This window comes from Denticeps clupeoides, chromosome 12 (genome assembly GCF_900700375.1).
Source record: "Denticeps clupeoides chromosome 12, fDenClu1.1, whole genome shotgun sequence".
In the NCBI taxonomy this organism is placed as follows: Eukaryota; Metazoa; Chordata; class Actinopteri; order Clupeiformes; family Denticipitidae; genus Denticeps; species Denticeps clupeoides.
Window position 1 is genome coordinate 10,534,246 of NC_041718.1, and position 10,949 is coordinate 10,545,194.

General features: G+C 46.6%; 1 protein-coding gene across 2 annotated transcripts in view; it reads right to left on the reverse strand.

Moving 5' to 3' along the window:
• The window catches only part of ncoa3 (nuclear receptor coactivator 3), a 31,028-nt gene extending 21,097 nt beyond the window's left edge, over window positions 1–9,931 (reverse strand). For both annotated transcript variants that reach the window (XM_028998361.1, XM_028998362.1), the window contains exon 1: window positions 9,790–9,931. The gene's annotated coding sequence lies outside the window, so the exon portion shown is untranslated. The remainder of the gene's footprint in view (window positions 1–9,789) is intronic.
• Window positions 9,932–10,949: the final 1,018 nt, after the last annotated feature.

Consider the following 10,949-nt stretch of genomic DNA (forward strand, 5'->3'; position numbering starts at 1 on the left):
GAGTCCAATCTGCAAGGAGTCTACCCAGTAACCTGTAGTGAAACAGGTCCAAAGTGCAGGTCTTAAAAACTCCGTCTGCTCAAGTCCCCATGGTGAGTGGAGCATCATTAAAACAAAAGAAACATTCCAATACGAAAGCGAACAGGCCGCCTTTGCAAATGCACCACAATCTATTTTGTTTCCAGTAAACCAGACAGGAATGTGTCATCACCTCAGAAAGCCAAGTTGTCTCTCTTCTACCTCCTCTGTAAGGCTCCAGCTTTCAAGGCAGTGCATTCAAACCGCGTCCCGAACACACTTCACATGCTCAGAAAGAACACAGGGAGAGAGGGTGACATTCAGATGAGAAAGACCCCCCCCCACAGGCTTAGACGGCCAGATATATGACAGAGAGGAAGGAAGAGACGCTCTGCACACAAAAGTGATGCTGCATGTGAAGGGCATCTACATTCAGCGTCCAACTTCCCCTTAAGAGACTGTAAATATGGTCGCCGTTAAAAACAGGCCAGTCTTGCTTTTTTCTTGCGACGTTACAAAAATTGAAGGAGCAAAAACACACATGCTCACAACTCCCGAACTGCTCTGCTCCATCACACACCCACTAAAACGTCCCGCGTCCCTGCACCATATGAAATATGAAGGCAGGGTCTGATGCATACTTACCACACGAGGCCAGGGCGAGGACTTAAAGCCCTCACAGAAATCACACGGGGCCAGTCTCATACGTCACACTCATTCATTCATTTTGGAAAGGGGGGACGAAAAAAAAGCCTCCCAGTCTGGCTCCAGCATTGCCCAGCGAGCTTCTACAGCCTCACCTCTTCCACACACTGCTTTTGGGAGCGAGGGAAATAACAGAGGGTGGGCCTCATTTTGCTCATAAAAAAAAAAAAAAAAATCCCATTTTAAAAGCCGAGCTATGCTTAGGCCGAAGAGAGTAGTGGGGGAAAGAGACCTCTCTTTGTGAATCTTAACGCGGGTCCGCCGACAACGCAGCGCACACAGCCTTCGTCATTCCTCCTCTACCTCCGTCTGTTTTTCCTCCCTCTGTTCCCTTTCCCTGCTATGGAAGGTGGGGGGACTGCTGACTGTGGCACAGTGTTGAAAAGCCTTTATTCATTTCATACTGCAGCTCTGACTGTTCTTTTTTTTTTTACCCCAGCCCTTCTTCCTTCTCCCCCTCCCTCCCTCCCTCCCTTCCTCCCTCCATCCCTCCACACGCAGGACTGGAGTAAACACAGGAAGAGAGCAGGCTCTGTTCCACGCCAGAGCTGGGCGTTCCTCTGGAGCTCCTGCAGGGTCAAAAGTTTACCGTGGTTTTAATTTCACCTTTCCTCAGCCAATCAGGTCGCAGCACCGCAGCGGCTGAACTCTGACCCGTGGAAAGAATTCAACTCCGACTGCTGCTAGTTCTCTCTTGTTCCACGCCCACACACGCCCCTCCTTTCTCCTCAAAACCCCTCGGTTACAATCCCCTTTATTCCACTCCTCCTCCCGCCCCCATCTTTTCCACCGGCCATTTTCGTTTGTTTCTAACTCGAGGAAAAGAAGATTGTTTCAGACAGAAGAGCTGATCAAACAAAACAGTTTCTCTTTCACACTCGTACCGCATCAGATATTGATAAAGCAGCGTGCTGATGCAAACCATATCCATACAGAACATAAATGTTATACTAATCATTTTGTGGGATGAAAATTAAAAAAACATAAACCGATAATAAATACATTCATAGGGTCTAGTGGAAAGCACAAGAAAAGAAAAATCCGAATCTACCACGGCTGACCAAAGCTGAAGGTCTTTAAAAAAAAAAAAAATCACATCCAATAGTGAGATTTTGGCCTTTTACCAAACTTAAAATCATGAATTCCCAGTGGCCGTGCATTCACAGCTGTCTGAGTGGCATCTCCTCACCTCAGATCACATCTGACCTGAACCCTGAACCCCAGGAGCACAATGCACCACAACCAGCACAAAACCAGGCCTGCCAGATTCAGGCTAACACTATTAAAAGCAAGTTTAAATGACTTAAGAGTTCAGCAGGGACAAAGAGGTCAGAACGGGGGGAGGTGCGACGAGAGAAGGTCCTGACGCTGCAAACAAAATTACTGAAGATCAATTAATAAATTATTCTGCACAAGCCAACACCTTTTTTTCTTATTCTGGAACTACACTGTGCCTTCGGTGGATCAGTTTGAAGAACGGGAAAGGTTCTAGGATGACAAGCCTGGATATCTTGTGTCAACCCAGTGTCACTGGAGCATGCCAAGTTCCTGGATAACTTACATTCTTTCTCTTTTCCTTTCCGGATTGCGAATGAAAGTAGTACAACTTCCAGGCTTTCGCTCAAACTTCTCACGTCCAATGAAACATAGTCATACATTTGTAGCCTCCACTGGGGTTTTACACATTGAACACTCCAGTGCTTAGACGCTTGCCTTAAACAACAACTTCTTACACAGTGATACGACCATGCCCACAAGACCTTTTCCAAAATGTCTGATTGGTAGAAGATATTATCTTAGCCTCCTGAAAACACTTTAGAAGATCAAACCACGCAAGTAGCCCTGTAATCGGAGAACATAATTTGCTCCGGTGTCAATATTCAGCCTGATATCACTGTGGAGAGAAGCAGCCAGCAGCAGAAAGCGGCTGCCCGCCTGCCAACAACAGCTTCCATGCTGATGGCATTTTGGAAAGTCACCAATCAATGTCCTCAATGTCATATTTGTTAACAGTACTTGCTTGTTAAACAGTTACCTGTCTTCACAGCACTGGTATTCACATTAATAACGGTGCATGAACAACAGTCAAATAAGGGCCTTTTCAAACCACTCAGTCAACCGCTCTGTCGCGAGAAAGCACATTAAATTGGCAGTGAGACCTTTTGCTGGTAAGCGGTCAGCATCAGTGTAGAAGCAACCCATTTTATTTCAACTGAGGTCAATCAGACTAGAACGGGATGCACTTGATCTCAAACATTTTTTTGAAAATGAAATTGAAGGTATGATTCAGAATTTTGGTACAAGAATGATCCCTTGTTTTTTCGATACCAGTTGCTGAATGATCCTTTAATACCAATTGTGTTTTTAAATGAATAAAAAAAAAAAAATTCCTTAAGTTTTCAGTTCATAAAATTACTCATTTAGTCTAAGACTAAGATTAACTTTTGTTCAAAGGATTTTAATTATAACCAACAGATTAATCTGCCAGTGAGACGGAAACTTTCTGGCACTTTCAGAAATCTTATTAAAATCTACATATTTTTTTATTAAAAACATCATTACGAAAACAACTTGCGGGGAGGTTGTGTGAAATTAACATGCATAGCTACTATCTGTCTGTCGCGATAAACAGAAAATCAATTAACTGCTCAACAATTAAAATAAGGTCAACAATTTTTGATTTCCTCGTGTCTCTCTACCAAATGGGAACACTGGCTCTTTTTAGAGAACCGTCTTGGCTCAGTTTCTAGTGCCAGTGTTAAATGTTCTTACGAAATTAAAAGTTTATTGATCGTTGAAAGGGTGTACTTGCAATAATATTCCATTATCATTACATCAGTAGAAAATGGTCTCACAACCACAATGTTATGGTTTATTGCAATAATTCCTGGGACAATTTATCGTCTGGCAAAATTTCTTTTAGTTACAGGCCTATTAACTACATAACTTATGCATAATGCCAAAGTAAATAGAGGAGTGTTTTTATTAGTAGTTCGCTTCAAATTAAATGACTGATATTTGCCAATGTTGAGTCAATTTAATCAAGAGTTTCAAGAATAAAATTTGGAGGGTGTCTAAATAGATACACCACAGCCAAGAAGAAAAGCCTCCTCCTTGACGACAGGTCACATGTACAAGTGGTGCCAAGGCGACATGCTGGCAAACGCAAGGGGTCTCTTTTATCCCCACCCATGATCACTTCACATCCATTTTCCATTTTCACCTCACTGCTGGTACATAAATTCACGCTGCTATTAAACGGAATAACATAGCGTATGATTCACAAGTGTATCCGCCAACACAGCGGCTGAAGAAAGGCCTCCGCTGCTGCTGCCGAGAGCTAAATGGCTGGCTACTGAACACTGAATAAGATGTCGGGTCACCACTTCTGAATGGAGGCAGTGGAAAAACTCAAGTGCTGTCAAAATGGTCAAACAGCACCTGGGGGTTGGACTGAATTATTGATGGGCCTTCCTGGACGGCACGCGCTCTCCTCCGCAGCGGAGACCGTCGGCTGCTGCACCTGCAGTGAGCTCACTGCGCAGCTGCTGCACCAGCCACGGCGCTGCCACGAGGCTTCCCAAACACGACGTGGAGTCGCAGGCGCGCATTTACCCTTAACGTACATGCCCGTCCAATATGCCCTATAAGGTGTGTTGGGGGGGGGGGACCAGGGGACGTCTTTAGGGACAGAATGTGCACTGGAATTAACAAGAGGATGGGAAAATGTGGAGATCAGCGTATTCAATTCATTTGAATGACATGGGCAAAAAAGAAAAGATTAAATGAGAGGCATTGACAAATCGGCTTTAATGACACTACATTAAATTCATGTGTGGATCTGAGGTCGTGGAGTAAAGATAATTGTGTTGTAAATTGCACCACACCATTGGTGTAAACTCGGGGATTGTGGGAATCACGACGCTGGATCAACGATGCCAGTCCTCAGCGTATCAATCGGCTAAACCTTAATTCCAGTGACAGGATTTTATGATGATATTTCCCTAGTTGAAAGCTCAGACCCCAAAACGGAGCTTTTCCACAGCAGCCTGCGCCTGATCCGGATTCAGAAAAATATTCCGGTCAGGCAAGGCCTTTCCAGGACGTAACGGCTTGTCGGGGTGTGGGATGGCCCATTAGAAGGGTTACTGCGCGAGTGTGTGTGTGTGTGTGTGTGTGTGTGTGACTGCTCAGCACACACACTGCGTGACTGCTCAGCAGAAATACCACGTGACGGGCAAGCACAGGCATGGCAAAACAAAAATGGAGCAGGTGAAAAGGTATCAGGGGACGTTTGTAGTTTTGAAACAAACCTTGCAGTGAAGCACAGTGTGTGTGTGTGTGTGTGTGTAGCTGGACCACACCAAAAAAAAATTTCCATCCACAGCGACACACACTAGGCCGGGCGACGCTAGTTACTTCTATTTGGCAGGGGACGGAACTTTTGCACGTACACAATGAGCAGCTTCAAGCTCCGTCGGGCGGGGCTTGACTCACATTGCAACTGTGAAGGGTGGCGGAGGAGGTGGCGGCGCGGGCAGGAAGGGGGGGGGGGGGGGGGGGGGGCGCGGAGAGCTGGCAGAATGAAAACAAGGTGGCCGCCTCGCAGTTGAGAAGTTCATCCAGAGTTGACTCACTCGTTGGCCTGATTGACGGAGGGAGCATCTGGTAACGTTTATCGCCGACTCGAGAGGAAAAAAAAAAAAAAAAAAAAGAAACTTTTCCCCTCTCTCTCTCTCTCTCTCTCTCTCTCTCACACACACACACACACACACACACACTATCCCCCTATACTTTTATAAAGGAGACCGTAAACACAACACAAACACGCGGAGCCTTGCTAACATTTTACAGCAGTAACAAAACCGGAGCAGAGCCCGTCCCTCCCGTTGGCTTATTCAGGTGAACCCGTTTTACGAGCATTCTTCAGTCGAGGGGAGCAGGGGTGCCATTTTTTTTTCCTCCCCCGGTGCCGTATTGCCTCACCCATTAGCTGAGGCTGCAGCACAGTGACTGCAGTGTTGGCCTCGCGTTGAAACGGCCGCCTGCGAGGAGCGCTGCACGTGGGGCGTGTGCATCTGTTTGCGTGTGACCCGGGGCGCCGAATGGACTGAATTATGCTCAGACAATGCAGCGCGCTGTTTGTGGCGCCCATGTCATAGCAGTCAGGTTGCCAGTGATGGTTCCTCCAGGGGACTTTGTGTAATATCTGTATTTGTTTACGTGGTCCCATTGATCATATCATATGCTCCGGGTCTCATGATCTTCCCTGTCGTCTCCACATGCTAGATCCTACTCACGTGTGACCGTCGGGCCACTGTGGGCATGCCGTTTTGGTAGGAGCAACGCATTTGCTCAAGGCGTGTGTGTCCTGGCAACCCGGCTTTTACGTCACTTGGCACACGTGCACACAAGTCGCACATTCCCCTCTAAACGTGAGCAGAGAGGTACGTAAAGTCAGATGGCGCTGTAAAAACACAAGAATCTCAAAAATTATGAGGTGGCTCTGTGGAGGATTTCAACCCAAAGTGAAAAAAAGCCGGGCCACTGTGTTGCAGAACAGTGCAGGGTACAGTAAACCCGACAAAATGGGAAGTTGACCTGAGGTGGAAAACAACTCTACGCGTGAAGAAATAAAAGTGCAGGTTCGTCTAGAATCCTTGTGAGGACTTTTGTTCCTTCAGTCTATTTTTCCTCATATCAAGAGATTCTGCCTGTTTTTAAAAGTTTGAGATAAAAGGAGTAAAGGTGGTATTTTGTTTTATGGCAAATCCATTATTTCTCTCTTTTAAAGTACTGTACTCGGGACTCGGGACAAACGACTTTGATAGCCGGTTAATTGATTAGTTTCGTAGTTTTCATCAATATAAAAAAAATTCGGCTCAATTTCAGGCATTCAAAAACAGATGCATTGATTAAACAGTAAATAAATAAAAATATATGTATTTCCATACATTTACGGCATTCATCAGACGCCATTGTCCAGAGCGACTTACAATCAGTAGTTACAGGGACAGTCCCCCCCTGGAGACACTCAGGGTTAAGCGTCTTGCTCAGGGACACAAGTGGGATTTGAACCCGGGTCTTTTGGTTCATAGGAGAGTGTGTTACCCACTAGACTACCACCACCCCACGATGACCTCAACAACTAATGAATTAGCAAATCAGTTGGCAACGATTTTGACAATCATTTGAGATTTGTTCTTGCAGCTGTATACTGTACTGCTGCAGTATCTGTTGAAGTGTTGGAGGTAGTCTGAGAGAGACCTACGCTAATGAGCGTAATGAGAAGAACCCCAGATCTGCGTTTCTCCCATCATCGGCTCCAGAGGAAGTCTACCTCCCAAGGCCGAGGCATCAAATTTCAATTAGGAAAACAATCAAGCTTTTGTTTCAGCTTGGTGTCATCAGGCGGGTTCCCAAAAGCCATGGAGGTTCACCGCCCACTATTAATCTTACATTAAACACACACACACCTGATACGCCGGGCCTGCAACACTTTCTCTCCTCTGCAACAAAAAGCCTACCAGCAGCCTCTCCTAAGCACCAGCTATGCTGTCCTTTCTGTCCCTGAGAGAGACAGACCGAGGGAGAGAGACAGCAAGAGAGCGAGGGCCCTGACGCCACACTAAAAGAATGCCATCCATTCAAACACCATTGGGAGAAAAATGTAGCCTGACAAAGACTGAGTGGAGACAGTCATCAAAAAAATGCCGCTCAGCTACACAAAGGTGATGAGGCGTCCACTTTTTCACCCTTTTCTCGTCCAGACGAATCAAGGCAGCAGCTCAAGGAGGCTGGTCAAATACACGCTTATTTATAATATCATCTCTATTTGAGATGGTCATGAATAAAATAAAATAAAATAAATGCAATCGTCTATATTTCCTTCCTTTAAAAAAAAAAAAAAAAAAAAAACAGACCTTTTCCATAAAAGCAAGAGTTCTGTACTGACGGACCATAATACTTCCCAGGCACTACAAAAGACGTGCCCTCTCTCGGCTGGGCGGCAGGCATAAGTTAATGAGTTATGTAACACAGTAGCACGCAGATAAAGGCCGACAACCGTGTATCCAAGTCACTTCTTAACCCCCCATTCACAGTCAAAGCATCTCGCACAAGATTGATTCGTTGTTAATGCGGCCTGACGTTCTGTGTGTGAGAGAGTGAGGGAGAGAAAGAAAGGGACAGATAAAGGGAGAGGGGTGGAGGTGGGGGTGCTGGCCGCGCCATTGGCCGCCAAGCTGAGCAGAAGTTCAGGGCCCCGGTTCCCACAGTGCGGCTCCTCTCTGGACCCCGCGGCACACGCTGCTAGAGGGGGACGCATTCCGGAGCGTCCACGGCCTAATTACGAATGCTCTTCATTTGCCCACTGTCCTTTTATTTATTTATTTAATTTTTTCCACTTAAGCACAAAAACTGGTTCAAAACTTAACCAAAACGGTCACGAGAGCGTTAACGGCGAACCGGCATGGCGGGAGCCAATGGCTGGAATTCGATTCAGATCAATTACAAGTACACATAAAGCGTGAACATCCAGCTACAAACACAGGTGCATCAGAGAGATTAAGCCACGTGACACTTGGGTAAACCTGCTTAACCGGCAAATACCAAATCTGAACTTAATAATATATATATCACAGAGAGAGAGAGAGAGACAGAGAGAATGAATGAATGAATGAATGGCTGCACGCCGCATTCTGAGCTCTCAGGGCGAGATCACACCGACAGACGTGCTACAGCTAATGAAATAGTTCCAAACCGGCAGGTATACTACACGAGTAGCATTATTCAGCAAAGCAGCCCGCCTTCTTAGATAGATGTAGAGAGAGAGAGAGAGAATTCTGAGATCTCAGGGCGAGATCGAATTAAATAACACCGACAGACGTGCTACAGCTAATGAAATAGTTCCAGACCAGCAGGTATATTACACGCGCAGCATTATTCAGCGAAGCAGCCCGCCTTCTCGGACAGATGTAGTGCTGACAGAGAACCAGCCGTGACAAGATTTATATGCGCCCCGTAAGGAAAACACAGACGCCCTCTACTTGGGTGCCGTGACCTTAGCAATCTTTCCACGCGTGACGTTTCAACCCGCGCGTGTTTTCTCCCTTTTCGCCCCCTCTCCGTTTCGAGCAGGAACGAACGCAGCGCCCGCGGCTCCACGGCCGGGTGCAAGAGACGAAAATCCACGCGGCCCAGAGTCCTGGGCGGGCGGGTCACCCGACGCTAAAGATGTCCCCGCGGACATCAAACCCGGCCGCCACGAGTGGAGGTGAAAAGTTCACGCCGCAGCAACGAGCCGATCGGCTCCGCGTAAATACCGGTTGTTGTATTATTATTATTATTATTATTGCTGTTATTATATCGCGGACAGTTCGCAGGTCTTGACGCGCTACGTCCGAACCGGAGCGTGTGACCGGCGCTGTTCAATCGGACCCCGGGTTATGAACTCCGAGCGGTGCGAGTACGTCCCTTCGTTTGCTATTCGGTACGATTTAACCACAGCACGGGCAACGCAACCAGTGCACGCAAGGAGATAAAACTCCACAGATGACCGGCGATCGCGATCGAATTGCGGGGAGGCGCGGGTGCTGTAACGACCGGCAGGGTCAAGAAGTTCAAAATACGTCGTTTTTTCGATTGACATGGATGGGTTTATACACACATGTTACACGATGTGATAAATAAAGCACTGGGCGAACTATGTAGACACTTGGATTGCAGGTGAGTCTAATAACGTTACTCCTCTTTTAACCAAGTAGGAACCAAAACGCCAACTACTGCGGATCCGCATTTAACTCCGTCTCGCACCCCCCCCACCATTGGCAATTTATTAGGAAATAAATATCAACAGCGTGCTCCGGGGCGAGATCACGCGAAAGCCGCGGGCACCGACAGCGCAGCGTTTCGGATATTATCTCAGCACCAGCAAATAAGTCCCGAGACCTCTGGGCAAGTAGACTGGCTGTATTTAAAACCGTGCGCAATAAAAAAGGCAGAGAGTCGCGGCGCGGACGCTTAATCGATCGAATACGCAAACGTGCGCACTCCCGACCAACTCACCAATTTCGCCGGAGTTCAATAAGTGTGCCAGCTCCTTTTAGTCCCCATTAAAGCTCCGCCATCTTCGGCAGTGTGTTTGTATAAATGGGAAACACTCCCAAAGCGCACAGAAGCCAGCTTGTCCCCTGGCGCCGGGCATTGTGGGAAACGTAGTTTTGGCGCGCGGCCGCGGCTCCGGCGAAGCGCGCCTCGCGGTGAGAGATAAAAACTACAAGTAAACGAACTCTCCGAAACAGAAAACAGATAGTCAGCGGGAGACGGGCAGTAGTACCGATAACGCGTGGAGGGGGGGGGGGGACGTAGTGTATTTATTTTTAGCCCCGCCAGAATGGTGCGAGTCCAGACGAACCTCTTTGCATCTACTCAAGTGCACAAAATCGCTTTGCACAAAATCTTTGCGCTTTTTACTTTACTTCTTTTTTATGACTCCTTTCTTTGAACATTGTCTTTCACTCATTTGCACACCTTCACCCTAGCAGTTTCACATATTTTATGCTAAAGACGTAAAAGTGTAATATTTGGTTATGTTTGCAATATTTGCATATTGGTTCATTGTATACTTGTAGCAGTCGCAAAAAGCATTTCACTGCATATCATACCGTGTATGGCTGTGTGTGTGGCAAATAAATTTTGAATTTGAAGTCGCTGCCACGAAATATTTCACGGGTTTTTGTCTCTGTCTTGATCAATAAACTTAAAAACATATATACACTTCACCTTGACGAAGTATAAGTTGTGTTTATTTGTAAACGCCTTTGAGGGAGTTTGAGCGTATGAATTATTCGGCTAGTGAACGAATGAATTACGTGACTATTACTGTTTATCTCTTTTTGTAAAAACACAGAAGAAATGCATTGCTTATACCCCACATGCACAGACACAAACAAACCTCGCACGTTTAATTTCGGGTGTCAACAGGCATATGAAAAGGCCTGGACATTTTCAAGTGGCTAAATGCAACTCGTATGAGAATGTTCTCACATTAGCCCGGTCTGTTTGGTGACTTGAGTGCAGGTTTTTAAAACCAGCCTGCATCAATTTGCAACGATTGTGGGGCGCTGGAGACCGTGGGGTGCCCTGTCAGTGCTCCGCAGAGCAGCCATGGAAGATAGCACAGCCCCTGTCTCCATGGTGATTTCTCAGGCATACCGGTGTAGAAT